A 27,690-nucleotide genomic window follows, 5' to 3' on the forward strand; every position below is an offset into this window, starting at 1 on the left:
TCATAGAGGAGCAGCCACATGCTGCCGCAACGGCGTGAGAAGCCTTGCAAGAGGTAGAGGCACATGTGCTTTTATCAACGTGTCGTTTTCCATGTACTCCTGCAGGTAAGATTGATTGCGCCAGGTCATAAAAATCTCAAAGTTTGCGTCATCTTTTTTTGTAGTTTATGAAATTTACATGTTGGGTTTGGATTGACTTCATAGTGGGGTACTCCGTATTTAAAAAACTGAGTTGTTGTTTTGCTTCCAATGAGCAAACAGGACACTCACCGTTTTCTCAACCATTCCAAGCTTATGTATGTCATTTAGCAGATCTCCTTTGTCATACGGAACAAAAGCTTCTATGGGCACCAGTGAGTCCTGCACAAGACGCATATTCACCTCAGATAAATTAAAGACGCACCACATGCCTCAAAAGTCCAGAACCGAAACAGCTCATACTTTCAACTTTGCTTGGATTGCATTGCAGAACTCTTCCAAACCATCGCCATTCATGGCGGATATGCAGATTATCCCTTGTTTCTCGGCTTCCTCCTTCACTCTCAATGGGTTATCGGCATTGTCAATCTGCATGCCATACAACTTACTTCGGTCAATTCAGAAACATATTAATTAAGAGCAATTCAAAATACTATTTATCCAGATCTTAGGTATTTACTAATTTAATTAACAATGTCTTGGTGCACCAAAATAAAATTTTATAGAGAAGTTAAAATTAGAGCAAACACAAGCTGGAAGCTTAAAATTTGACATTTACTAACACTTGAAATTAGCTTAAAGTGATTAAATTGCTGTCAGTACTAGGTCACTTCTAACAACGAACCTTATTCCACACAACCAACTTCGGAACCGAGTCTATATCCAGCTCTTTCAGTACTTTGTCAACAGCACTTATCTGTTGTTGAGCTAATGGATGGCTGGAACACACATGACACAAACACTATGATACCTAAATAGATGCATTAAATTGAATCATAATGACGAGAATATCTTTTGTATTTCAGTTGCACACCTGATATCTACAAGATGAACAATAATTGATGATTCTGATATCTCCTCCAGTGTTGCTCTAAATGCTGCCACCTGGACAAGCACCAATAGTTAATGCTCAGAAGATCATAAAGGGGAGGAGGGTCACAATAAAGCTTGTCCACGAAGATGATGTCTAAAAAGCATACCAGCATAGTGGGTAGCTTCTGAATGAACCCGACAGTATCTGTTAGGAGGAACTCAGTGCCGCTCTTCATCTGCAAAGTGGTGCATGCACTGATTAAACGTCGTACCTTGCACAGACACTTAAAAGTGCCATATATCTAAGTTTCCTTAAGATGTCAGTTTCTTAGCAACATACCAACACCCTCCGTGTTGTTGGGTCTAGTGTGGCAAATAATTTATCCTCAGCGAGCAAATCAGCTCCAGTTAAGCGGTTCAAGAGTGTACTTTTTCTAGCATTTGTATATCCCACCTGATTTTTTTGGAAACTTTATCTATTAATAACTAATAATTAAAAGGAACTTCCTATTAGACTGAACAAAAACTCCATGGTTATACCAGAGAAACAACAGGAATAGGCACCGACCGTCGACGGTTGCGATAAAGCTTTCGATGTTTTCGGACAGACTCCAATTCCTTCCTCAAAGTGCTTACCTGCAGAAGATACTTAGGTTCGAGAATAATCAAATTCTAGAAAAAGAACAGGAAGTGCAACTAGAGTAAGTAACATAATTATATACAAGCTTCTCAGACATTAAGACGAGGAACTCGTGTGTAACAGTACATGGCTACAAATCATCATTTCTTCTACACAACAATGGTGAAAGTGACATGTAATTGGCGAATAGGCAATAGGTGCTTACAAAATGATGAAGTCACAGATATTACATTGCTCGAACTACTTAATAAACAAGCAATGGAGCATCTCTGGCTATGTTCTGGTTACATATATTGAACTGTATACACACGTTGATACAATTTACATGATAGAGAAGATCTTAAGTATTAAAAAATGCGATCAGATTCCATGGCACAAAAAAGGTACAGAACATTATTCCTCTATTGAACAATTAATGTCCTTAAGGCATTGGAGTATTTTGAACCTTGGTGGTTTTGTATTTGGAAATTCACGTATAAATTATCTAACTGTAAGAACAAGAATATTACTTGTGTTCTCAAGATGCGCTTGTCAACTTCAATTCGTTTCTCACCCATACCCTTGACTTGGCCTCCTGACTGCCGCTCAAGGTGAGTCCATAGCTTTGTCAACCTAGGAAGTTGATATTCCATTTGTGCCAAGGTGACCTAAAAAGGAAACGTCAGATGTGTGCATCAATTCCAAAGCAAATGAAGTTACTTTCCACTGTAAAGATATCTCAATTAAGTCCGCACATTAAATGTTTATGTAGAAATTTAGTCTGATGATGGTACAGAGTTGTGCAGATAACTTCAGATGTTCACAAATAGCAATGTAGTTCCAAATAATATGTCATCAGAACGGTGATGAGCTGGTACAACTTCGTCTCCAAGATAGTATGCCAGAGAAATGTTTTACCTTATGGCAACCTAACAGCCCAGCATACCAAGGGGCATACACTACTACGCCAGTAGTGTATTGAGAAGATCATTTTCCATGTTATCCAAATATTGGTGAGAAGTCATAACCTCAGAAAATATCTTATAGGATCACTTAATGCAGCAGTCACAGAATACCTTAAAGGACCACTTAACACCTATCTGTTATGTTTACCTGCAGAGCAGCTTCATGTGTCGCTGCCCTTTGATTAAAAATGTCCAAAATAAGAGAAGTCCGGTCACAGACTCGAACACCTCCACCAAAGGACTTCTCCAAGTTACGTAGCTGTGTGCTTAAAATTGAGCAAATAATCAAGGAATAAACTCTCAAACAAGATTGTTGGAGTGTATATATGGATTGCCTAGCCCTTTCCATCAGTTCGTACTTTTGATTACGTTGTCTAGTGCGTGAAGCTTAACATGGTATCAGAGCCTAAGGTGTTGAATTCAAGTCTTAGATTTCATTTCGCAATATGTCCAAAAATTGTTGTTGCCCCTCTGTCTCCATGTATAGGCCTCTTGAGTCGTACCACTTAGTCTATTCATGAGTTGACTTCCCGCGTCACACGTGAGAGGGGGTGTTGAAGTGTATATGCGGATTGCCTGGCCCTTTCCATCAGTTCGGACGTTTGGTTGCGTTGGCTACTGGATGAAGCTTAACAAAGATAACTAGATTTCTCTTTTTTTCTTTGTGTTTAACCTTGGAGCGCAGAAGTGAAGATAAACAGAGGCACTAAGGGTATGTTTGGTTCATGCCATAACAATGCCCTACCAAAATTGGCCAACAATTTGCTAATTCCTTGACCATTTATTGGCCCAAAAGTTGGCAAGATTTGTGAAAAGAGTGTGAGAAAAGTTGGCGAGATTCCATAGGCAACCAAGATCTTGGCAACCAACCAAGCAAGAGTCAAAGTAACATACCCTACCATAATTTTGGTGGGATAAAATTGGACAGCAACCAAACATACCATAAATCGCAAACCGAATAAAACATAGAGTGGTATTCCCTTCATTTGGAAAAATGCAGGGCAGAGTTTGACCATGCAAAGTTTGACCTTATAATTCTTGTACAGCATTTTTAAATTGTTACAACATTCAGTCATAAAAGGTACTTTTGAATACAAGTCCAATGATATCAATTGTGTGTAACAAACCCACATATTACTGGATCATAATTGTTAGTCAAAGTTTGATCTTGAATAGTCAAAGTACACATCACATTTCCAAACGGAGAGAGTAATTGTTTTCTCATTTCAACACAAAACAGTTCTTTGATTGCAATAGCTTTAGTAGATAAAATAAACATGTTGAGTCTGATGTGAGCTTACCCAGCAGACAACTCATCATCGAAAATTATAGTCTCAATATCAAGGGCCTGAACTGCACTCCTAATTTCCGCAACCTTCCCTGAACCAATATAAGTCCTTGGATTTGGATTTGAAAGCCTGATGAAAAGCACAAAACATGAAACCTACCCGAGAAAAAAAGATATGTACAACGTGACAAGCATCTCCAGCAATAGTCCCTATTAGACAACGTTTATACCTAGCTTCTGTATATACCCTGTATCTTGTATTTGTACACTTCGTGTACCCTTATATATATATGAGATAGCCACGCCCGTATTGGGTGTCGTACAGTTTCCCAAACCCTAAATCTAATATGGTCAGCCTAAACCTACGATCCCGCCGCCGTCGCCGCTGCTTCCGTTCACCTCTGCCCGCTCGCGCAGCTAGTGCCGCCGGTGGCTTGCTAGCTAGCTTTGAAGCGATTGCTGCCCGTGGCTTGCTAGCTAGCTTTCAAGCGATCGCGCTGCTCTTTGCTAGCCTTCGCCACTGATGGCTTTTGTCCCGACCGCCGCTTCGGCCGCCCTGGCCTCTTCATTTTGACGTCTCCACCGCTGGCCTCCGTAGCCGCCGCGCCGCCACCTCCCGTCTTCACCGACGTCGCCGTGTCGTCGGCGCCCTTCGGCGCTGCTCCCTCTAGGCTTCCATGCCGCTGCTGCACTGCCGGTGCCCTACGGAGCCGCCGCCTCCTTCCCGCCTCCCGGCCTGGCGCTGCCGCGCCGCTCCCTCCGGGCTTCCACGCCGCTGATGCACCGCCAGTGGCCTATGGAGCCGCCGCCTCCCGGCCTGGCCCCGCCGCCGATGCAGGTGTACGGGGGGCGCGCGCCCTATGGCGCCCCGCATGCGGCCACTTCCTGGTGGGGCTATGCCGCGCCTCACGGCGGCCAACACCCGCCCGTGGCCCAACCCTACGATGCCGTAGGAACGACGCCACCCCACGGCGCTGCCCCGGCCAATCAATGGCCGCTTCCAGCCGCGATGCCGGCCCCCTACCGGACAGCCCCGTTGGCGTACGCCTACCCGACAGCCCGGCCGACCGTGCCTCCTCATGGCACATCTGCTTCGTACGGGGCGCCTTACGGTGGTCCCTCGACGGAGATGGTGGCTTCCTCCGTGCCCCCGAGTGGGGATTTGGATTTTTATGCGTCGGCGCCACCCTGGCGGGTTCCTGCGTCGTGGGGGCGCGCTCCTCCAGAGCTGTTTGGTCCTGTGCACGCCCCTCGTTTCGGTGCGGTGTTGCTGGAGCATCGAGGCAGCCGAAGGAGCTTGTCGGGGGGGGGGGGGGGGGGGGGGACTCCCTCCCCACGGATCGGATGGCTCCGGAGTCTCGAGGGGCTCGTGGCTCGCGAGGCCCTTGTTGGACTTGCGAGGATGCGGGGCCTCCGGAGGTGCCTCCGCCAGGCATCGTGCCACGTGGAGATGTGAAAAACACTTAGCGAAGGACTCCTTAATGATGTGCCTGACCATGATTGCGCTTTCCCAGGCCACCTTTCCTTGATGCTCACCCTACATCCGAAGCCCCCGAGCGAGGGTCGACTGTCGCCGGTTTGCTGGGTCACGATGCCCGGCAAGGTCAGGAGGTGAGTGCTCCTGAGGCCAGGGGCCGAAGGCAACAGGTGCCTGTTGGCTCGCTCCAGGATTGGGACGCCAAGATCTTGGCGAGGTGTGCGCACGGGCGGACCCGTGACTATCGTGGCCTAGGCCTCAACGCCGCCAGGGCTAGCTCGGGCATACACACCGTGGCCAGTCCCCGCTCGCGGGACGCAAGGGAGGGAGAAACTGGCAGCCGTCACTTCCTTTAAAAGCGAGATTCAAGAAGGAAAACACTGCAAGGAGAAAATCCCGATCCCTTTCAAATAAAGACGCGAAACTTCAAACTTCATTCCAAGAAATGGCAAATTTGGTTACAAGAGAGAATGAAAGAACAGCTGCGTCAGGCGCCTAAGCTAGTCTTCCCACCAGCGCGGAGCATGGGGCCTCCACTTGGGCGTGGGCATAGTCACTGTTCGACCGTGTCGTCCGCCAGCGCGGAGCATGGGGCTTCCACTTGGGCGTGGATGGGAGCTCCCGCGTGGCGGCGGACCGGCGCACCGGGAGACTCCTGGGCGTGTACAGCCCCACTCATTATTACGTGAGAGTGTCACGGGTAGAACTTGCGAAGATGTTGGATGTTCAAGGCATTCTGGATGGGGACCCCGTCCTCCGTCTCCAAGCACGCGGCGCCTGGCCTGGAGACGCGGGCGACCCTGAACGGGCCCTCCCACATGGGCGATACTTATGAAGGCCCTCCCTGGAGAGGACCCGCCTCAGGACGAGGTCACCAACTTTGAGGGTCCGGGGGCGGATGTTGCGGCAGTGGTAGCGCCGCAATGCCTGCTGGTACCTTGCGGCCCGGAAAGAGTCTTGGCGGCGGGCCTCCTCTCCGAGCACAAGATTGGTCCCCCGCGAGGCATCCTGACGCGCCTCGTCAAACGCCAAGACCCGCGGGGAACGATACTTGATCTCGAGCGGGAGGACCGCCTCGGCCCCGTAGACGAGGAAGAATAGGGTCTCGCTGGTGGGCTTAGTCGCGGTGGTGCGGACGGACCACAACACGGACTGTAGCTCATCGAGCCAACCCCTGCCGCAGGCCTCGAGCTTCTTCTGAAGCTCTTGGTACTGAGGCCCCTCAGGACCACCGCGTTGGCACGCTCAGCCTGGCCATTGCTCCTCGGGTGGACCACCGAAGCGTAACATATCTGCCTTCCAACTTTAGCACAATATGACTTGAAAAGATTGCTTGTGAACTGCGAGCCATTGTCGGTGATGATGCGGTTGGGGACACCAAACCGGCTCACGAGGCCCTTGATGAACTTGACGGCTTATCCCACGGGGATGGTGCGCACCGGCTCCACTTCCGCCCACTTGGTGAACTTGTCGATGGTGACGTAGAGGTAGCGGTGGCCCCCGGGCGCCCTGGGGAAAGGGCACAATATGTCCAGCCCCCAGACCGCGAAGGGCCACTAGAGCGGAATGGTCTGGAGCCCCTGCGCCGGCTGATGGATCTGCTTGGCATGAAACTGGCAGGCCTCACAGGACCAAACCAGCTCGGTGGCGTCGTGGAGCGCCGTAGGCCAGTAGAACCCGTTGCGGAACTGTAAGTGCATCTAGTTCCACCCCTAGTTGGTTTTGGAGTAATGACGACAAACGTGGTTGAGGGACTAATGTGTTTGTGAGAATTGCAGGATAACACAGATAGTAGTCCCTCATTGATTCAGTTTACCTACCAGAGATGACCCCTAAAAATGTATGAAGACATTGAAGACAATGGTGGTTTGTGAAGACATTCACGTCGAAGATAATGACGATGAGGACATTCACTTGAAGACTATGGAGTGCGAAGACATAGTTTCTTTCGTAGGTTCCTTTTCTTCTTTCTTGAGTCATAGGAACCACCGTACTGTAAGTCAAATGACTGAAGTGGTGCTCAACCAAAATCCTATGTCTTCGAGCGAAGACAATGAGAGCAAATCTTATTCAGAGTTGGATGAGTCAGCTTTGCTTGTAGCCCAAGCCAGGTTGCCGCGTGTGTTTAAAATCCGACCATTGGACACGTATCGGTTCCTTAGTGACCCAGGGTCATTTCGGACATATCAGGTCGGGTTGTCTCCTGGCTATAAATAGCCCGCCCCCTACACCATAAATTGGTGGCTGCTCAGAGTTAGTGCACGGCTTTTGTCGTTCGAGAGCAACCCACCTTCGAAGCCTTTGAGAGAGATCCTTGCGAGGACAAAGCCCAAAACACCCAGAGCCAAAGAGTGTTAGGCATCACTGAAGTCTTTCTGTCCGTGTGACCTGAAGACTTGTTACACTGAGGACTGTGCATCCTCCAGCCGGTTAGGCGTCACGTTCTGAGGATCCAAGAGTCATTGTGGATTGCCCGTGAACGGAGTCTGTGAAGGTTTGGAAGTCTACCTTGAAGACTTACCAGAGTGATAGGGCGAGGACTGGGTGTCCTTAGCTCTAGGGGAATTAGATGAAGACACAGTCTTCTGAGTTCAATCTCAGTCCCCCTAACCAGACGTACAGTTGTCACACCAACTGGAACTGGTCTACCAAATCCCTGTCTTCACCAAGCAACTGGTTCTATCCCCTACCCTCCTTACTTTTCAGTTTGTCTTCGTGAAGTCATTGCTTGCTTGCCTGATCCATTTGACTTCACTATGTGAAGACTTGTAATTGTTTGGCTTCGTACTGTCTTCCATTCTGATCCTTTCTTCCTAGCTGTTGTTAGTCTTCGAGCGTTCACTGTATTGCTTTCTTGACTATTGCTTGTCTAGTGTAGTTTATCTTCCGCTGCATATCATACCGGTTCAGATTTACAGTTTGTCTTCAAAGACCTCGTGTTTTGAAGACTTCCATAAAAATGGCCTATTCACCCCCTCTAGTCGATAACTAGCACATTCAGGAACACCTTTCCCACGAGGGTGCGTGCCGACGAATGATGCCCGCAATCTCCCCCGTGGATATCTACCAACAGCTCGCGCCCTTGATCTTCTAGAATGCACCTCAACGAGACGTCGTTGGGGCGCCTTCGGTACAACTTGCCATCCCGCAAGTAGTAGGCGGTGGCCTGGCGGGCCACGCGCTCCGCGTCCTCTTCCTTCTCAGGTAGAGCGCCACGGAGTAAGTACGCCTCGAACTCCTGGGTCCAGCTGCCCACCTGAGGCTCGATCGCCAGGAGCAGGCGGGCCCCCGTGGTAGGGCCGCAAGCGAGGGCGCCCGTTGGTGGCACGAGGGGCAACTCTTCCTGAGGCATCACCGTCCCTGATGTCGGGGGTGTGGCTGATGGCCTAAAGAGCCTTTCCTCGAAGACGCCAGGGCTCTGGGGCTCACGGCGCGATGCCCGCTTGGCGATGTTGTCTGCTTCCTTGTTTGCGCCCCTCGGGACATGCTACAATTCCAAGCCCAAGAATTGTTTCTCAATTTTGTGTACCTCCTCCAGGTATGCCTCCATGTGCTCGTCCTTTGGCTTGTACTCCTTGTTGGAGAAGTTGACAAGGAGCTGGCAATCACCCTTGATGGTGAGGTGTTTGACCCCTAGGGCGGCCACGACATTGAGCCCAGCGATCAAGCCCTCATACTCCGTGATGTTGTTGGAGACCTTCTCGCTGTGTTGGAAGCATAGCTGGACGGCATAGTAGAGCTTCTCGTTGGTCGGGGAGACGAGCACGACCCCGGCTCGCGCGCCTCGCCGTGCGAAGGCTCCATCGAAGTGCATGACCCAGCCATCGGGCGCCTCGTCGCCCGGCACCAAGGACTAATCCTTGCGCAGCCCCTGGTCACACGAGCGCCGCTCCCTTGATCACCCTGGCCACTCTGCCACGAAGTCGGCGAGCGCCGCTCCCTTGATCACCCTGGCCGTGCTGAACTCCATGTAGAAGGTCTGCAGCTTGATGTTCCACTCGGCGACTCTGCCAGTGGCGTTAGGGTTGTGCAAGATCCTCTCGAGGGGGTATGCGGATACGACCTTAATGGGGTGGCCCTAGAAATAGTGGCGCAGCTTCCTTGAGGCGACTAGGAGTGCGAGGAGGAGCTTCTGCTGCATAGGGTAACGCGTGCGCTTGTCCCGGAGCACTGTGCTGATGAAGTACACCGGGTGTTCGACGAGGCGTAGAGCATCGGCGGAGTCTCGCTCCGCGCAAGGTGCGCGGGGCTTGGGGATCTTGTCGGAGGCCTTAGGGGCAGAGCCCTCAGGAGCGCCGTCCTGAGGCGACGAGGACTCGGAAGGCTTTGCGGTCCCGCATAGGTCACGGAGCTCCCCTCGAGGGTCACTGCGCTCCTCTCGAATTGCTACGAGCGCAGCGCTGGCCGAATGCGGGGTGGCCGCTACGTAAAGCACCATAGGCTCGCGACAGCGGGGCACAACCATGATGGGCGGGCTCGTGAGGTACCTCTTGAGGTCCTGGAAGGCCGCCTCCGCCTCGGGGGTCCATTCGAAGGGGCCCTTCCTCTTCATCAACTTGAAGAACGGCAGCGCGCGCTCGCCCAGCTTGGATATGAAGCGCCCCAAGGAGGTCACACATCCTGCCAGCTTCTGCATTTCCTTGAGGGTTTCGGGCGGGCACATCTTCTCGATAGCCTTGACCTTCTCTGGGTTCGCTTCTATCCCTCGGTGCGAGACAAGGAATCCGAGCAGATTGCCGGACGGAACCCCGAAAACACACTTCTTGGGGTTAAGCCTGAGGTTTACCCTGCGCAGGTTGGCGAACGTTTCCTCCAGGTCCTCGATCAGAGTTGTTGCCTTGCACGATTTGACCACGATGCCGTCGACGTAAGCCTCCGCATTCTTCCCCAGCCGCGACCCAGCGCGATGCGCATGAGCCGCTGGAAGGTGGCGCCGGCGCTCCTCGGCCCGAAGGGCATGCAGGTGTGGCAGTACACGCCGCATGGCGAGATGAAGGCCGTCTTCTTGACATCTTCGGCCGCCATCTTGATCTGGTGGTAGCCCGAGAACGCATCCAAGAAACACAACAGGTCACACTCCAAGGTAGAGTCCACAATTTGATCGATACGCGGGAGTGGAAAGGGGTCCTGAGGGCAAGCTTAGTTGAGGCTGGTGAAGTCAACGCACGTACGCTCCTGACCGCCCTTCTTGGGTGGGCACAACGACGGGGTTGGCGAGCCACTCTAGATGCCACACCTCACATATGACCCCTGTGTCTTGTAACTTGCGCACTTCTTGGACGATGAACGCCTGCTTTTCTTGCGCCTGCCGCCTTGCCTTTTGCTTTACGGGGCGGGCACCGAGGCACACCGCCAGCTGGTGTCCGATTACCCCTCTCGGGACACCGACCAGATCGGACACCTTCCATGCGAACACATCTTTGTTTGCTCGGAGGAAATGGATGAGCGCCTGCTCCTGGTCCGCGGGCAAGCCGATGCCGATGGTGAAAGTGGGGCCCGGGTTGTCATCGTCGACGGGCACCCTCTTCGTCTCGGCACGGTCTTGCGAGAACAGCTGCTTCTTCTTCGCAGGCGCGGTCTCAGGAGCCCCCGTGGCATCCTCATCGCCCGAACGCAAGGCCGTCGCGGCCCTGTACACGAGCTTGAGCTCCCGAACCGCATCTCTCTTATCTCCGGTCACGGTGATGACACCACAGCTGCCCGACATCTTGATGATGTTGTAGCCTGGGTGAGTCGTTGCCATGAACTTAGCGAGTGGGGTACCCCAAGATGGCGTTGTAAGGGAGGCCGAAGCGGGCCACGTTGAAGTCGATGAGCTCGGTGCGGTAGTTGTTGCGCTTGCCGAAGGTGACGTGAAGGCGCACTTGCCCCAAGGGAGTGGCAGAGCTGCTGGTCACCCCGGAGAATGGCTTGGTGGGCATGAGCTGATCGAAGGGCACCTGGAGCGTATCGAACGTCTCAATGGAAAGAACATTGAGCCCGGCGCCGCCGTCGATGAGTCTTGGTGACGGAGACGTTGCTGATGGTGGGCGTTCAGAGCATGGGGAGCGAGCCGACGGCGGCCATAGATCCTGGGTGATCCCTATGGTCGAAGGTGATGGCGACCTCACGCCGCGCGCGGCTCCGCGGGGTCTCAGGGTGGTGTCGGGCGGCGATCGCCTGGCGGAGGAGCTGTTTGGCGTGGCGATCGGACATAGGTGCTTGTGACCCGTCGAGGATGCATGCGACCGCGTGGGGATCTAGGGCCGCGAAGTGGGCGACGAATTGCACGCAAAGCTCCCCCACGAGGATACTGAAGCCTCCGGGAGGGCATGGATCCAAGAATGGGGAGCCTCCGTGAGGGCTATAGGGAGTCAGTTTACCACGACCTTCTCGTCGCCGCCTACTGCCAAGATACCCTGCTCGTACAACTGGAGAAACTCCTCCGGATCAGCCGTGCCGTCATACCGTGGGGGCAACACCGGCCTGAACCTTACCGGCCAGCAAACCCGACGCAGGTCTGGAGTGAAGGCAAGGCAACCTGCTGTGACGTCGGGAACGACGGGACGAGCTGCGAGGCGGACGACGTCGGCCATGGGGGCGACGAAGCGGGGACGAAGCGGAGCTGGAAGGAGGATCTCGACACGCCCCATACTTGGCACGCCAAATGTCGTAATCGAAACTCCGCGGACCCAAAAAGGTTCGAACTCTAGGGCGTGTGCAAAGATCTAAACCAGCTCCGGCCTCAGGCTCATCGCCTCACGGTCTTGGCCTCGTCGAGTTCGTGCGAGCGGGGAAGAAAATAAACACGGAGATTTACCCAGGTTCGGGCCACCTTGCGGTGTGAAACCCTACTCCTGCTTTGTGGTGGATTGGCCTCACGAGGAGGTTGAGGATGAACTAGTACAGTGGATGAGCTGCCTCGCGAGGGCTCTAGGAATGAAGGTGGGATGGATCTGATGCCTCTCTACGATGGAGACTAGCCTATACTTATAGTGGCCTTACTCCTCTTCCCTCATAGCTTAGGCGGGAAGGGATCCACAGCGGCCAATTTGAAAGGGGACAAGTAGTACATCTTATCCTGACAAAAGGTGGTCTTCGCCTGCAAAGCTTCTGGTCGTGACGTAGAGGTGGGCTCGGTGATGACATCCGTCCTGTTGAGCTCGTGGTCTTGGTCTTGTTGCACTGGAATGTAAACCTTTGGGGGATTCCTTGGGAACCCACGTACGTCCTTGCCTCCTTGGCACCAAAGAGGAAACTGTCCTCCTCTGCGCCCGCTGGCGCCCGCCTGGCCTTGATCGTCATGGCTTACCTCATCGAGAGCCTCGTGAGGCTGGATACCTGCACAGAAGTCTCCACCCCTCGGGAGGCAGGCTCGGGGAGTTGCCCCTCGGGAGGTCTTGGCGTCGTCTGCCTCGCGAGGGTCTTGTCTTGGGGCTCTTGCAGCTGGGGCGTACCGGGCCGTCGGTGATGCCACGTCCTGCGCCGCAGGCAGGCAAGTCTAGGTACCCCCGATCCCAGAACGCCGACAGAGTGGTGCCATGGTCATGAGCAAGTCCACAATGCAAACGGGGCAGTTATGCAAATAAGTCATGTTGGCAAGTCAATTATTAAAACCCCATATCGTGACATCCATCTCAACAAAATCTTACATTGTCCAACCATTGAAAAAAATCTACTCTCTGTTCATTGTATTGCTCTTGATAGTCATGTCTTTCTTGAATTTCACCCATTCTTTTTTTATCAAGGATCAGGCCACGAAGAGAATTCTCTACCGAGGTAGATGCGTGGATGGACTTTACCCGTTGATTTCTCCAGTTAGCAGATTCAATAAACAAGTTTGTAGTGCCATTAAAATCTCATTAGAAAGATGGCATGATAGATTAGGCCACCCCTCCTTTCCAATTGTTCAGCAAGTACTTAGCAAAAATAAACTCCCAGTTGTCGGTGAGCACAATCCAGAAACTATTTGTGATTCCTGTCAGCGAGCTAAAAGTCATCAATTGCCTTATCCAATTTCCACTAGTGTTTCTGTCAAACCTTTACAACTCATTTTTTCTGATGTTTGGGGTCCAACCCTCTCGTCTGTTGGTAGACATACATACAATTTTAGTTTCATTTCAAGTATTCCATAATTTTCAAGCTCTTGTTGAGAGAAAGTTTGATGCTAAGATAATTGTTGTCCAATCTGATTGGGGTGGTGAATATGAGAAGTTAAATTCTTTTTTCAGCAATTAGGGATTTCTCATCATGTGTCATGCCCACATGCTCATCAGAAGAATGGATCTGCAGAGAGAAAACATAGACACATTGTTGCAGTGGGTTTAGCTCTTCTTGCAGCTGCCTCTATGCCACTAAAATTCTTGGATGAAGTTTTTCTTACTGTTGTTCATCTTATCAATATCTTGCCTAGTCGTGTCATTAAAAATGAAACTCCTACACAATGACTTTTGCATGTCAAACCAGATTACACTCCCCTTCGTGTCTTTGGGAGTGCATGTTGGCCTAACCTTCGCCCCTATAATAATCGCAAACTCATGTTTCGTTCTAAACAGTGTGTTTTTATTGGCTATAGTGCACAACACGAAGGAGTCAAATGTCTTGATGTATCTACTGGCCGTGACAACATCTCTCGTGACGTTGTCTTTGCTGAAACAAAAATCCTTTTGAACAACTTCATCCTAATGTCAGCGCTCTCCGTCGCAAAGAAATTCTTCTCCTTTCGTCACATCTTTCTAGCATTGATAATGGGGTTGAAAATAATTGTTCTAACCCATCATTGACTAACCCTGCCCCCCAGCTTGGTGGTTCCTTTTTTCTTGTGCAGAAATTGGTGAAAATTCGCTGGCAAATGAAGCGGTACGGCATCTTTTTATGTGCCCGCCTCCTGGCACAGAAATCTTCTGTCACATGTTTCTGGCATTGATAATGGGGTTGAAAATAATTGTTCTAACCCATCATTGACTAACCCTGCCCCCCAGCTTGGTGGTTCACTTTTTTTCTCGTGCAGAAATTGGTGAAAATTCGCTGGCAAATGAAGCAGTACGACGTCTCTATGTGCCTACTTCCTGCACATAAATCTTGGGCGAATCCGCGTCGGGATTGACCCCTGAGCCGTCTGCCACGCAATCCTCCCAGGATCCCCAGCAGGTGACAGGCGTGCCAGGCAAGGGCGATCCGCCTGCGTCGGACTCCACGCACCAGATGCCACAGCCGCTCGCCAATCTAGGTTCCCCACGAGGCGCGTGGGGCCGGACCGTCTCCACTTGTCTGCGCCTGGTTCGGCCCCTGCATCCACCCCGCCGACCGCGCGGTACGCGCCGGTTCCCCACGTCTACGTCAGGCAGCCCCGCATGCAGCTGCCGACGCGCCAACCGGGCCCGACTCGGGCACGGGATCTGATCCGGCCCGCGCGCTCAGATCTTTTGTGGCCTCGCCTTTGTCTTCATCAGCAACCTCTGCCGCAGAGGATCCGGCTTCGGGATCCACACCTGTCCGGCTGTCTCCTAGTGCAATGGGATCTGCTACAGCCATGCAGTCTGGATCTTCTGCGCCCGAAGCCACTGCTGAAATTTCTCCACCGCGCACACGTCTCCAACGGGGGCTAATTACTCGTCTCAATTACAAAACTAAATATGGCTTGGCATGTTCAGCAGGTGGTGAACCCAAAACATTGAGTGAAGCACTCCCGATGGAAAAAGGCAATGGAGGAGTACTTGGCATTGCAGAAAAATAATGCGTGGCATTTGGTTCCTCGGCATGAAGGTAAAATTTTGATTGATTGCAAATGGGTCTATAGGATGAAAAAAAAATCTGATGGCACTATTGATCGTTATAAGGCAAGATTAGTAGCAAAAGGATTTAAGCAAAGATATGTCATTGACTATGAGGACACTTTTAGTCCAGTTGTAAAAGTTGCAACCATTCGTCTTGTGTTATCCATTGTTGTTTCCAGGGGATGGAGTCTCGGACAACTAGATATGCGAAACGTGTTCCTTCATGGTGTTCTGGAAGAGGAGGTTTACATGAAACAACCTCCTGGGTTTGAAAACAAGGATGCACCCTTTCATGTCTGCAAGCTTGATAAGGCCTTGTATGGGTTAAAGCAAGCACCCAGAGGATAACAAAATTGCAGAAACTTGGGTTTGCTCCATCAAAGTCTGATACATCTCTGTTTATCTACAACAAGTTGCAGACATCTATATGTGTTCTCATATATGTTGATGATATCATTGTAACTAGTTCTTCTAGTGCGGCCGTAACAGCATTGCTTAAGGATTTAAGTTCTGAATTTGCTCTCAAGGATTTAGGTGATCTGCATTTTTTCTTGGGCATTGAAGTTAAGAAAACTAAGAGTGGTATTCATTTGTCACAAGAAAAGTATGCATCTGACTTGTTAAGCAGGGTTGGCATGCAAAACTGCAAATCATCACCAATACCACTGTCCAGTTCAAAATCCTTGTCTTTGGCAGAAGGGGAACCCCTGAGTCAGGAGGATGTCACCAGTTACATAAGTATAGTTCGTGGACTTCAGTACTTGACTCTCACCGGACCTGACATTTCATTTGCAATTAACGAAGTATGACAGTTTCTTCATGCACCCACTACAGTCATTGGACATCAGTTAAGCGAGTCTTGAGGTATGTTAAGAATACAATGACAGTTAGTTTCACATTTAACAAGTCTTCCTCTACTCTTGTGAGTGCATTCTCTGATGCAGACCGGGCTAGCTGTGTAGATGACAGAAGGTCCACTGGTGGGTGTACTATATTTTTTGGTCCTAACCTAATTTTGTGGTGTGCAAAGAAACTGGCAACAATTTCCAGGTCAAGTACAGAAGCAGAATATAAATCATTGGCAAATGCAACCGCTGAAGTTATTTGGGTTCAGCCTATGCCGAAAGATTTTGGGGTTGCCCAAGTGCAATCTCCTTGTCTTTGGTGTGACAATCTTGGAGCAACATATTTATCTGCTAACCCAGTTTTTCATGCCAGAACCAAGCATATTGAAATTGATTTTCATTTTGTAAGAGAGCGAGTCGCCAACAAACAATTGGAGATCAGGTTCATTCCCTCCAAAGATCAACTTGCAGATGGCTTCACTAAAGCTTTGCCTACTAGAAGTTCTAAAGAATTTAGGCGTAATCTCAACTTGGTAGCGTTGTGATTATAAGGGTGTGTTGGAGATATTTTGTACCACGTGACATGACAGCCTTGAGCTTGTCTCTCACGTATAGAATCAGGAGTAGTAAGAGATATTTCATTTATCTTTCTATCTCTTTATCCCTCCATGTATTCCTCCTCACGGTTCAACAACCGTAGCCCTCTGTAATCCTACGAGACCCAAAGTCTCAACCTATCAATAGATACTTCGCGGGCACCCATGTATGGGTGTTGAGTTGCTTCCACCAAATCCAACATTATAAAGTTGTGCAAGTTAGATATCTGAGCATGCTGGATGAAATCGAGCACCTCAGCGCTTGCTGGATGAAATTGAGCATCCCGGCGCTTGCTGAAAGAATCCATTGCTACAGTTGTGTCTGATGATATGATTGTGCGACCTGCTTACCAGTTTTGGAACTCCTTTTAGTATAACTATACTAATCATTCATCAATTTTATGTTTGCACATGAATCGTCAGCAATGGACTCGGACTTGTCACGCCAAATATTCTCCGCATGTCCTCAAACACAATGTAGACAAGACAAAGCATGGTTTCTGGTTCCTACATTTGGGTGACAAACGGAAGGATTTTTTAGAAAGAAAAAAAAGGCCTTTTGGGGAGTAAGGGCATGTGCAACAGTTTAGACGACTGCTGTCTATAGCCTCTGTCCATGTCAGATTTAGTCTGCAGTACAGACATCTTCTACAATGCATTGTTAGTGGTCTGTATAAGCCATGAAATTACAGAAAAAACTTCAACGAATCCTCAAAGGAAAAACGGTTGGTTGCAGACATCCATCGTACAACGGGAGAAAGGCTGTCGTTAGGGAGCGATTTTCGTGTGTTTCACCGATCGGTAATTATACAGACGGCCGGTTTCTCTCTGATCTTTCTCTTTCATCCACGTAAACCAAATTCCTACGTGGGTCTTATTACAGACAGCTGACTCAACCCCGTTGTACATGCCCTAAATATAGCTACGTTGTGAATGTTGGTTTTTGATCCTTAGATCAAATCACCCAGAATATCACACACGTAGTGCAAAGCTAGCTAGATGAACGTCTAGCCGGCGACTTACGTACGTGTACGTAGCTTCCGTACGTGAGCAAGCTAGGGCTCTATTTATTTGATCAGACTCGGCGAGAGCAGCGAACGAAACAACAGGAAGGAAACTGATTTTGGTGATAGCTACAGGAGCGTGTCGCTCCTGGGCTTTTTCTTTGTATTACTTTTTTCATTGTTACAGCTTACAGGGGCTGGGTACATGTATATATAGCAGGCAGGCTAGCTAATTACATGACCGAGACGTATAGGATATCTAATCCTAGTAGGACTACCAATCCTAGATGGACTTGGATACAAGCACGTTCCGTGCAAGTTAAGTCGTGCTTAACTCTAACATTCACCCCCTTAAGCACGACATTCTCGGTGCGACCTGGATCCCAAATGCGATGACTACTACTCATAGGAAATATCCTTGGCATTGCTTTTACCGTTCTTCGTAGCATTTCAGGGACCGTCTTTGCTGTCGTCGGCTCGTCCGTAGCTTGACGCCAGCACTCCTCCTTGGTCGCGTCTTCAACCTTCACCTGTTCTTCGGTGCTTGGTAGACTGTCTTTTGGATCATCAAGGGGACATCTTTTGAACTTGAGCGTGACCAAAATTCGGTCTAACTTTGAGTTCCAAGCTCTTGGCACTTGCTTCACGTAAAGTGCCTTCTTGAGCTTGTAAACTTTCTCTTCTTCTCCTTTCTTCTCGTAGCCGAGGGGTTGTTCCACGTACACTTCTTCTGTGAGGTTACCGTTGAGGAAAGTGGATTTAACATCCATATAATGAACCTTCCAATCCTCTTGTGCTGCCAAAGCTAGGAGCACTCTCACCGTCTCGACTCGAGCAACCGGTGCGAACACCTCCTCATAGTTAACTCCTTGACGTTGTACGTAGCCCTTTGCAACGAGTCTTGCCTTGTACTTCACAATGGCACCCTTCGTGTCCTTCTTTAACTTGTAAACCCACTTCAAACCTATGGCCTTTTGGTTCGGAGGTCGCGTTACCAAAGTCCATGTGCCATTGCACTCGATCGCCTTCATCTCCTCATCCATGGCGTGCATCCAACTTGAACTTTTGCTCACCTCTACGAAGTTCGCTGGCTCCTCAACTCCGAGTAAACACAAATCGGAGTACTCAAGCATAACTGGCTTTGCGTACTTGTAGACTTTCTTGAGGGTCTTGTAGCGATGAGGCCCGGAAGAATCTGTCGTGGCTTGCGAAGGGGGCGACACAAATTGTGTCGGTGTCGATGCACTTGAGGAAGACCGTTGAGTCTCGGGCATGGTAGATGTCGGGTCGTTGGCATCCGCGTCGGCGGCGTAGTCATCGTGATCGTGACCATCATCTTGATTGTCATCATCACTATGCGCCTCGTTGTCGATGTCGTTGCCGAGATCTCTACCCGTGTCTTGCGCGTCGTTGTCGCTATCACCTTGCGACCCATGCGCATCGTCGTTGGTGTCGGCACCATGGTGATCACTGCCATTGCGGTCACCTTGGTTGTGCGTCTTGCCAACCACCTGGACATCCTCCCCTGCATCATCATCAGTTGGAAATTTAACTATGAATATGTTACCGTTTGGAGCATCGTCGGCTGCTGTGCTCCAATTCCACGCTTGGTTATCTTCAAACACAACGTCGCGTGAAATTCGTAGACGCTTGGTTCGTGGATCGTAGAAGCGGTATGCCTTGGTACCGGAACTCCTCTCGTATCCGATGAACACCATCTTGGTGCTACGATCAGCAAGCTTTGGGAGATGCGGCTCTGCCGTCTTCACATGCGCCACGCACCCGAACGTCCGTAGATGAGACACATTCGGCTTACGTCCGTAAATTGCTTCATACGGAGTCTTGCCGATCACCGCCTTCGTTGGATCCCGATTGAGAAGATAGACCGCCGTCGAGACAGCTTCTCCCCAAAATGTCCCCGGCAAGTTCTTGCTCTTGAGTAAACTTCTCGCCATGTCAACGACGGTTCGATTGCGCCTTTCAACAACCCCGTTCTGCTGTGGCGTATAAGGTGCCATGAGGAACCTTTTTATGCCAATCTTCTCGCAGTAGTCATTGAACTCGTTCGACGTAAACTCTCCACCGCGATCTGTCCATAGAGCGCGAACCTTCAGCTTGTGTTCCATCTCCGTTGCAGCATTGAGCTTCTTGAACGCTTCAAACGCCTCATCTTTAGATTGTAGGAGAACGACCCACATGTATCTTGAGTAGTCATCTACCACAAGGAAGAAGTACTTCTTTCCTTCGTGAGTTGCTGGGGTGATAGGGCCACATAGATCACCATGGAGCAGCTCGAGTGCATCACTTGCACGATAGGTAGACTGAGCAGAGAACGGCCTGCGGTGCTGTTTTCCAACCAAGCACCCATCACATACTCGATCAACATGGTCGATAAACGGCATCCCAGATACCATCTCCATCTTCGACATCTTCTTCAAGGCGTAGAAGTTAACGTGTCCAAGTCTAGCATGCCATAACCACGAATCATCATCACTCTTGGCGAACCAACACTCTGGTTGAGATTGATCAAGGTTGAGAATATAGAGCCTGTTCCGCGTGCGATTCACACGCGCTAGCACGTTTCGGAGGTTGTCGAGGATCGTCATCACTCCGTTCTCGATATCCACCTTGCATCCATTCTCGTCAAGTTTCCCGACAGAGATGATGTTGTTGTGAAGCCGTGGGATGTAGTACACTCCGGTGAGTATGCGATGTTCTCCTGTGAGACCCTCAAAGAGGACAGAACCTTGCCCGCAAATCTCCACATTTGAACCATCACTGAATTTGACCGAGCCTTGAACATCATATTCTAGCTCGAGGAACTTCTCCTTGCACCCCGTCATGTGGTTACTGGCACCCGTGTCTAGATACCATGACACGTTCTGGCTTCCGGATAACTTTGGTGTAACTTTTTTCTCATGAAGTAGCACCTTCCGGTTTGGTTTCACAACCACTGTTTGGACGAGATCGCAAACTTTAGACATCAGAAGACCTGGACGTTGGTCTTCCTGCTTCGCCAAATTTGCCTTGATCTCCCTCTTGTTAGGCTCCACGAGATCACAAACTTCGGCCATCAGAAGACCTGGACATGCATCTTCCTGCTTCGCCAAATTTGCCTTGATCTCCCTCTTGTTAGGCTCCGGACAATCCTTCGCAAAGTGACCCATCTCGTTGCAGTTATAGCACTTGATCTCGGACATGTCCAAGTTCCGTGGTTCTGCTCTTTAGATCGGTCCGCCTTACCACGACCTTGTGGCTTGCCATTTCCTTTGCCTTCTTCGGTTTGTCCGCCGCGCTTCGCGTTGCTTGAGTCTTCGCCAACGTTGCACCTTCCTTTTCTACTTGGGGACTCCCAATCTGCGCGCGAGTACATGAGTTGGTCACTACCTCCTCCGTTGCCTTTTCGACAGCCACGAGCATTCTCTTCCCATGTCCGCAAGCGTCCGAATGCCTCCGTTATGGTCATGTCGTCGATGTCGTAAAGCTACTCGAGCGTGCCGATGATGTACGTGAATTTATCAGTCACCGAACTAAAAAACTTCTCCACGATCTCGGTCTCCTCGAGCTTTGCACCAAGCGCGCGGATCTCTCCCACCAATGTAGTCAGACGCATGGCATAGTCATTCACCGATTCTGTTTCCTCTATCTGCAACTTGTGAAATTGGCGCTTCAGCACTTGTGCCCAAGCCTTGGTGACGCGATCTTCTCCGATCCTCATCTCTTTGAGTGCGTTCCACGCCTCTCTTGCTGTCTCGAACTCCGCCAATGTCATCAGCACGGAATCCGGCACAGACTGGGCTATGGCAGCCATGGCACCTTCGTCGCACTCCTCGTCAACATCGTCGTCCGTGATGGCCTCCCACACTCGAAGGGTTCGGAGAATGATCTTCATATCCACCGCCCACACGCCGTAGTTGGCGTCGGTGAGCATCGGGTACTGGATGGGGATGTTGCGATGCGCCTGCACGTTGGCGCTGCCCGTTCCGCCACCACTGGTTGCTGACTTGCCGCCCTTCTTCACCTTGTCGCCATTCTTGTTCGTCTTGAAACCGCCGTTGCCGGACTTGTTCGCCTTGGAACCGCCGTTGCCGGACTTGACTGACTCAGCGTCGCTATCCATCATCGTAGATCGTAGATCGTCGAGTCTCTAGATACCAATTGTTGGTTTTTGATCCTTAGATCAAATCACCCAGAATCTCACACACGTAGTGCAAAGCTAGCTAGATGAACGTCTAGCCGGCGACTTACGTACATGTACGTAGCTTCCATACGTGAGCAAGCTAGGGCTCTATTTATTCGATCAGACTCGGCGAGACTCACGTAGCAGCGAACGAAACAACAGGAAGGAAACTGATTTTGGTGATAGCTATAGGAGCGTGTTGCTCCTGGGCTTTTTCTTTGTATTACTTTTTTCGTTGTTACAGCTTACAGGGGCTGGGTACATGTATATATAGCAGGCAGGCTAGCTAATTACATGACCGAGACGTATAGGATATCTAATCCTAGTAGGACTACCAATCCTAGATGGACTTGGATACAAGAACGTTCCATACAAGTTAAGTCGTGCTTAACTCTAACAGTGAATCGGTTACTCCGATATAGCAGGGTCTATGTCAGCACCCCTGACGGAGAAGCCCCACCAACAGACGCGGCCCAGCACGGACAGGCGCGGCCCAACCGCGCCTGCAAGCCCAACAACAAGTACCTCGGCCCTGAATGGAAGACGGCCCAGCCCAGGACTACCACCACTACTTAAGCGCATCTCACTCACAAGCGAGGGCATCCAGTGGATCCCCGAACCCGGCGGCGGCGGCTACCTGACCTAGTTCATCCCGCAAGAACACTACCCTCCTCTTGTAATTCGATCTGTACCAGCTACTACTTCAGAGAGTTGTAATAGATCGATCCCTCTAGTTGCTACTACATCCTGTCCCTCACATCTGGTATCAGAGACATCCACCACCTCTTCCTCGCGTTCGATCTAGCGCAGTTCATCCACACCCGAAGCTTGCACCTGGCCAGGCAACAACTTGCCGCGATGGATCCGGCCATCAAGGCGTTTTTGGACAAGATCGACGCCACTCTGGAGGCGAACACGGTGGCGAGCAAGGTGACCAACGCCAAGATCGATGATCTGCTCTCTTGGCGCCCTGATCTGGAGCGTCGGGTAGCGGATCTGAGCGATGCGGTGGCGGTTCTTCAACAGGTGCGGCCCGCGCCACAGAAGGAGGGCGGCGACAACCACTCGGGCACCGCTCCTCTGCAGCGGCCTGCGACGCTCGGGGCCCTTCCAGACTCCGCAGCCGGCGCGGCGGATCTCTTCCATGGGTCTGATGACCGTGGCGTTGCAAATCAACAATGGGAGCCGCCGGCAGTGTCTTTCATGACCCCGCCGCCGCTCCCGAACAACGGCCAGCTCGCTCACAGTCCCCCGTTTACTATTTCTTCACCTTTCACGCATGCTAGTCAGTTGCTCACGGGATTAGGCCAGGCGCACCCGTCCATGGTGTTTCCCATGTTCGCTGGAGACAATCCACGCCTCTGGAAAGTCTTGTGCGAGCAGTACTTTGACATGTTTGGCATACACCAGTCATTTTGGGTACCCATGGCATCACTCAATTTCTCAAGGGCAGCGTCGGTGTGGTTGCAAACTATTTAGAAAAAATTATCACAGTTTGATTGGGAGTCTTTTACCACTTTGCTTTGCACTCGTTTCGGTCGCGATCGGCACCAACTGCTTATTCGCCAGTTTTACACCATACAATAGACATCTTCTGTTACGGATTATATTGAGCAGTTTGAATCCATTATCAACAATTTAAGCTCTTATTCAGATTCAATTCACCCTTATTATTTCCTCACCCGTTTTGTGGAAGGTTTACGGGCGGACATCCGAGCGGTGGTCGTGGTACAACGACCACCGGACTTGGATACGGCTTGCTCCCTCGCCCTGCTCCAAGAGGAGGTCATCCACGGGGCGTCCGGGGATGCACGACAAGCGTCAACGTCAAGGCCACCTGATATCCCATCACGTGGCCCGACGCCGTTGCCGCTGCCTCTTCCACAGCATTGGCTGCCTACACCAACGACGGCCACTAATCGATGCGGTGTGGAAGGAGCCCGAGCAGACAGAGGGCGTCAGAGCGAACCACGCTCGGACCTCGCCAAGGTCAAAGCTCTCCGCGATTATCGGCGCGCGCAGGGGCTCTGTTTCAAGTGTGGGGAATGTTGGGGCCGTGACCATGTCTGCCCCATGTCAGTGCAATTGCACGTAGTCGAGGAGCTCCTGGAGTTGTTCGGCATCAACACAGTCTGCGGTGAGGACGAATCCGAGCCGGCGGAGACAGCATCAGAAATAGTGTGCGCCATCTCGCGCACTGCGCTGTCTGGGGGCGTGTCAGCCAAAGCATTTCAACTTCAAGCATGGATACAAGGTCATGAAGTTCTGATGTTACTGGATTCAGGCAGTTCCACGTCTTTTGTCAACCAAGAGCTTGCCAAGCAACTCAGCGCGGTGCAGCCCTTAAACACAACGTGTCGAGTGAAGGTGGCTGATGGAGGGGAACTCTTCTACACTTCAGTTGTTCGTCAATGTGCGTGGTTTTCGCAGGGGCAAGAGTTTGCTACTGATATGAAGATACTAGCTCTGGGCACGTACGACGCAATTTTGGGTATGGATTGGCTTGAAGCTCACACTCCAATGACAGTGGATTGGCGAGCCAAAACTTTGGAATGTCAGTCTGATGGTGGAGTCGTGATTCTCAAAGGCCATGAAGCAGCATCGTCAACTTATTTGAGCATCAATAGTGTTCAATTGCAGGCGCTCTGCAAACAGGGAGCGGTCTCGCATATTGTTCAAATCTGTTCAGTTACCATGGGGGAGGAACAGAAGCAACTTGTACCAGAACCTATTCAGCAACTTGTGTCTGAATTTTCGGAGGTGTTTGGAGAGCCACAGGGGCTACCACCTCGGAGGGCTTGCGACCATCGTATTCCGTTGATTCCTGGAGCATAGCCGGTTAACATCAGACCTTATCGTCACAAGCCAGACCACAAGGATGAAATAGAAAAGCAAGTCGAAGAACTGCTGAAAGCTGGGATCATTCAACCAAGCACAAGTGCCTTTTCTTCCCCGGTAATACTTGTGAAGAAGAAGGACGGTACCTGGTGACTTTGTGTCTGACTATAGGCACCTCAATGCATTGACCAATGTTGCCAAATATCTAGTACCTGTCATAGGGGAGCTGCTGGACGAACTGTTTGGATCGTGTTGGTTCACGAAGTTAGATCTGCGTGCGGGTTACCATCAGATCCGATTGGCCGAGGGAGAGGAGTACAAGACTGCCTTTCAAACTCACTCTGGCCATTACGGATTCAAAGTTCTATCATTTGGCTTGGCTGGAGGACCTGGTACTTTTACTGGCACTATGAACGGCACTTTGAAAGTGTCGCGCAAGGGAGTGCTTTGCTTCTTTGATGACATCTTGGTGCACAGCAAGAATCTCCGTGAACACGTGCAGAAGCTCAGCGAAGTGCTCACTCTTCTGCGCCGCGACAGCTGGAAAGTGAAACCATCCAAATGTGCATTCGGTTAGCAACAAATCTCTTACTTGGGTCATGTGATCAGCCCTGCTGGAGTGGCCACGGATCCAGTGAAGATCAAGGCAGTATCCAACTGGGCAGTGCCTACAGATGTCAAAGCAGTACGGAGTTTCTTGGGTTTGGCCGGTTACTATCGCCGCTTTGTCAAGAATTTCGGGATCATCGCTCGGCCACTCTTTAACCTGCTCAAAAAAGGGGTGCCCTTCGTCTGGACTGCTACCACAGAAACAGCTTTCACACTCTTGCAACAACAACTTATTTCAGCACCAGTCCTCGCCTTGCCCAATTTCAGTCAACAATTCACAGTTGAGACAGATGCCAGTGATTCAGGAATCGGTGTTGTCCTGCAGCAACAAGGCCACCCTATCGCTTTCATCAGCAAGGCCCTTTCACCAAGGTACCGTGGGTTATCTGCTTATGAAAAAGAGTACTTGGCGATCCTAGTGGCAGTGGAACAATGGAGACCATATCTTTACATGAGTCAGATCTACAAGATCCATGGGTTCCCTCAAGCTATAGTCTCGGATCGTGACCCAATGTTTACGAGTCATTTTTGGCAAGAGCTTTTCAAGTATGCAGGGACAGAACTCCGCCTGAGCACAGCCAACCATCCTCAAACGGACGGGCAAATGGAGCGGGTAAATCAATGCCTAGAGACTTTCCTCCGCTGTTTCACCCATGCTTGTCCAAAACGCTGGAGTTTTTGGACACCTCTCGCCCAGTTCTGGTACAACACATCTTTGCATTCAACCATTGGGATGAGCCCCTTCAAGGCTATATTTGGCCACGAGCCACGCCAATGGGGACTGTCAGCTACTGATTCTTGCTCGGTACCATCCCTACAAGCATGGCTGGAAGAATGCTCCGTGATGCAAGAACTGATACAACAACATCTCAACCGAGCAAGGTAGTGCATGAAGATACAAGCTGATAAGAGAAGATCCGAGCGCACCTTCGAGGTTGGAGAGCAAGTGTTCCTGAAGCTACAACCGTATGTTCAGTCATCGGTTGCCCCCCGAGCAAATTAGAAGCTAGCTTTCAAGTACTATGGTCCATTTCCAATCATTCAGCGCATCAACGAGGTGGCTTACAAGATTCAACTCCCTCCACAAGCAACTGTGCATCCAGTCTTCCACGTCTCGCAACTCCGCAAAGCACTTCTCCCTGGTACGCAAGTGCATTCTGAGCTCCCTCTTTGTACTGATGATCTCGCGATTCCTGTCAAGATTCTGCAAACTCGATGGCGCAAGAAACACGGGGCGATGTGTGAACAAGTACAAGTGGAGTGGTCGCCGGGTGCTGGCCTCGGGCATACTTGGGAGGACAAGGAAGCCCTCCAGCACCGCTTTCCACAAGCAGAGGCTTGGGGTCAAGCCTCACGCAAAGAAGGGGGGATGTCAGCGCCCCTGACGGAGAAGCCCCACCAGCAGACGCGGCCCAGCACGGACAGGCGCGGCCCAGCCGCACCCGCAAGCCCAACAGCAAGTACCTCGGCCCTGAATGGAAGACGGCCCAGCCCAGGACTACCACCACTACTTAAGCGCATCTCACTCACAAGCGAGGGTATCCAGTGAATACCCGAACCCGACAGCGGCGGCTACCTGACCTAGTTCATCCCGCAAGAACACTACCCTCCTCTTGTAATTCGATCTGTACCAGCTACTACTTCAGAGAGTTGTAATAGATCGATCCCTCTAGTTGCTACTACATCCTGTCCCTCATGGTCCACCTCAACAACTGAATGAGAATCAGTTAGGAAATGAGGGGGTCAGGAGCTTACTTTTGATAGGTCGATCCGAGAACCATAAGCCCAGCAGTATCAGCTAACTGCTCGAGCTCCTTGAGCGATTCCTCTATGCTGAAGTTATCTCTTGCGGCCCTCTTGCACTCGACTCCAACTAGGTAGGTTTTCTCTTGAAATATCTGCAGCAAGCTTCCGATTTCAGTCCTTGGACCACACCATAGATTCAAATAACAAATAGAGTTACTTTCTGGAATGTAAGAAAACAGGGCCATCTCCGGTGAATTCGGTAGCTGCATCTAATTGTCTCATCCTCGGTTTCTCACAAGCATCAGCGATTCTTATCTGTGCGGGGGCAATTCATGATCCTAGAGCAGCTAAGCAATACGAAGCCGTCTACCTCTTTGCCGTTGATGAGCTTGAGCCGGGCGCGCTCCGCCGCGGCATCCTCTTCCTCCTGCTGCTGTCGTCGCCTGCTCTTCGGCTACTCATGGGCCTCCGACGGGCCCACAATATCAGCCTCCCCATCTCTTCCATCTCGTTCACCGCCGTCTCCTATCTCACCGACACCACTCTCATCCTCGACCTCGGTCTCCGCTGGTGCGGGGGCTGGTGCCTCTAGCAACCGCTCGTCGAGGGCCTGGACCACCCCGCCGCGGTGGTGGCGTGGCTGGGACCAGCGGTAGGGGGCGTGACTCTGACAGCGTGGGATCGAGGCAGCGGTGGAGGTGGAAGGGAGGGGGAGGGAGGAGGCGGTGAAGGACAAGGAGAAGCAAGCGGCTCTCAT

The 27,690-nt window shown here is 50.9% G+C and overlaps 1 pseudogene; it reads right to left on the bottom strand.

Moving 5' to 3' along the window:
- Window positions 1–27,690, bottom strand: LOC123090089 (GTPase HflX-like; annotated as a pseudogene).

Source organism: Triticum aestivum, chromosome 4B, assembly GCF_018294505.1.
Source record: "Triticum aestivum cultivar Chinese Spring chromosome 4B, IWGSC CS RefSeq v2.1, whole genome shotgun sequence".
NCBI classification, from domain to species: Eukaryota; Viridiplantae; Streptophyta; class Magnoliopsida; order Poales; family Poaceae; genus Triticum; species Triticum aestivum.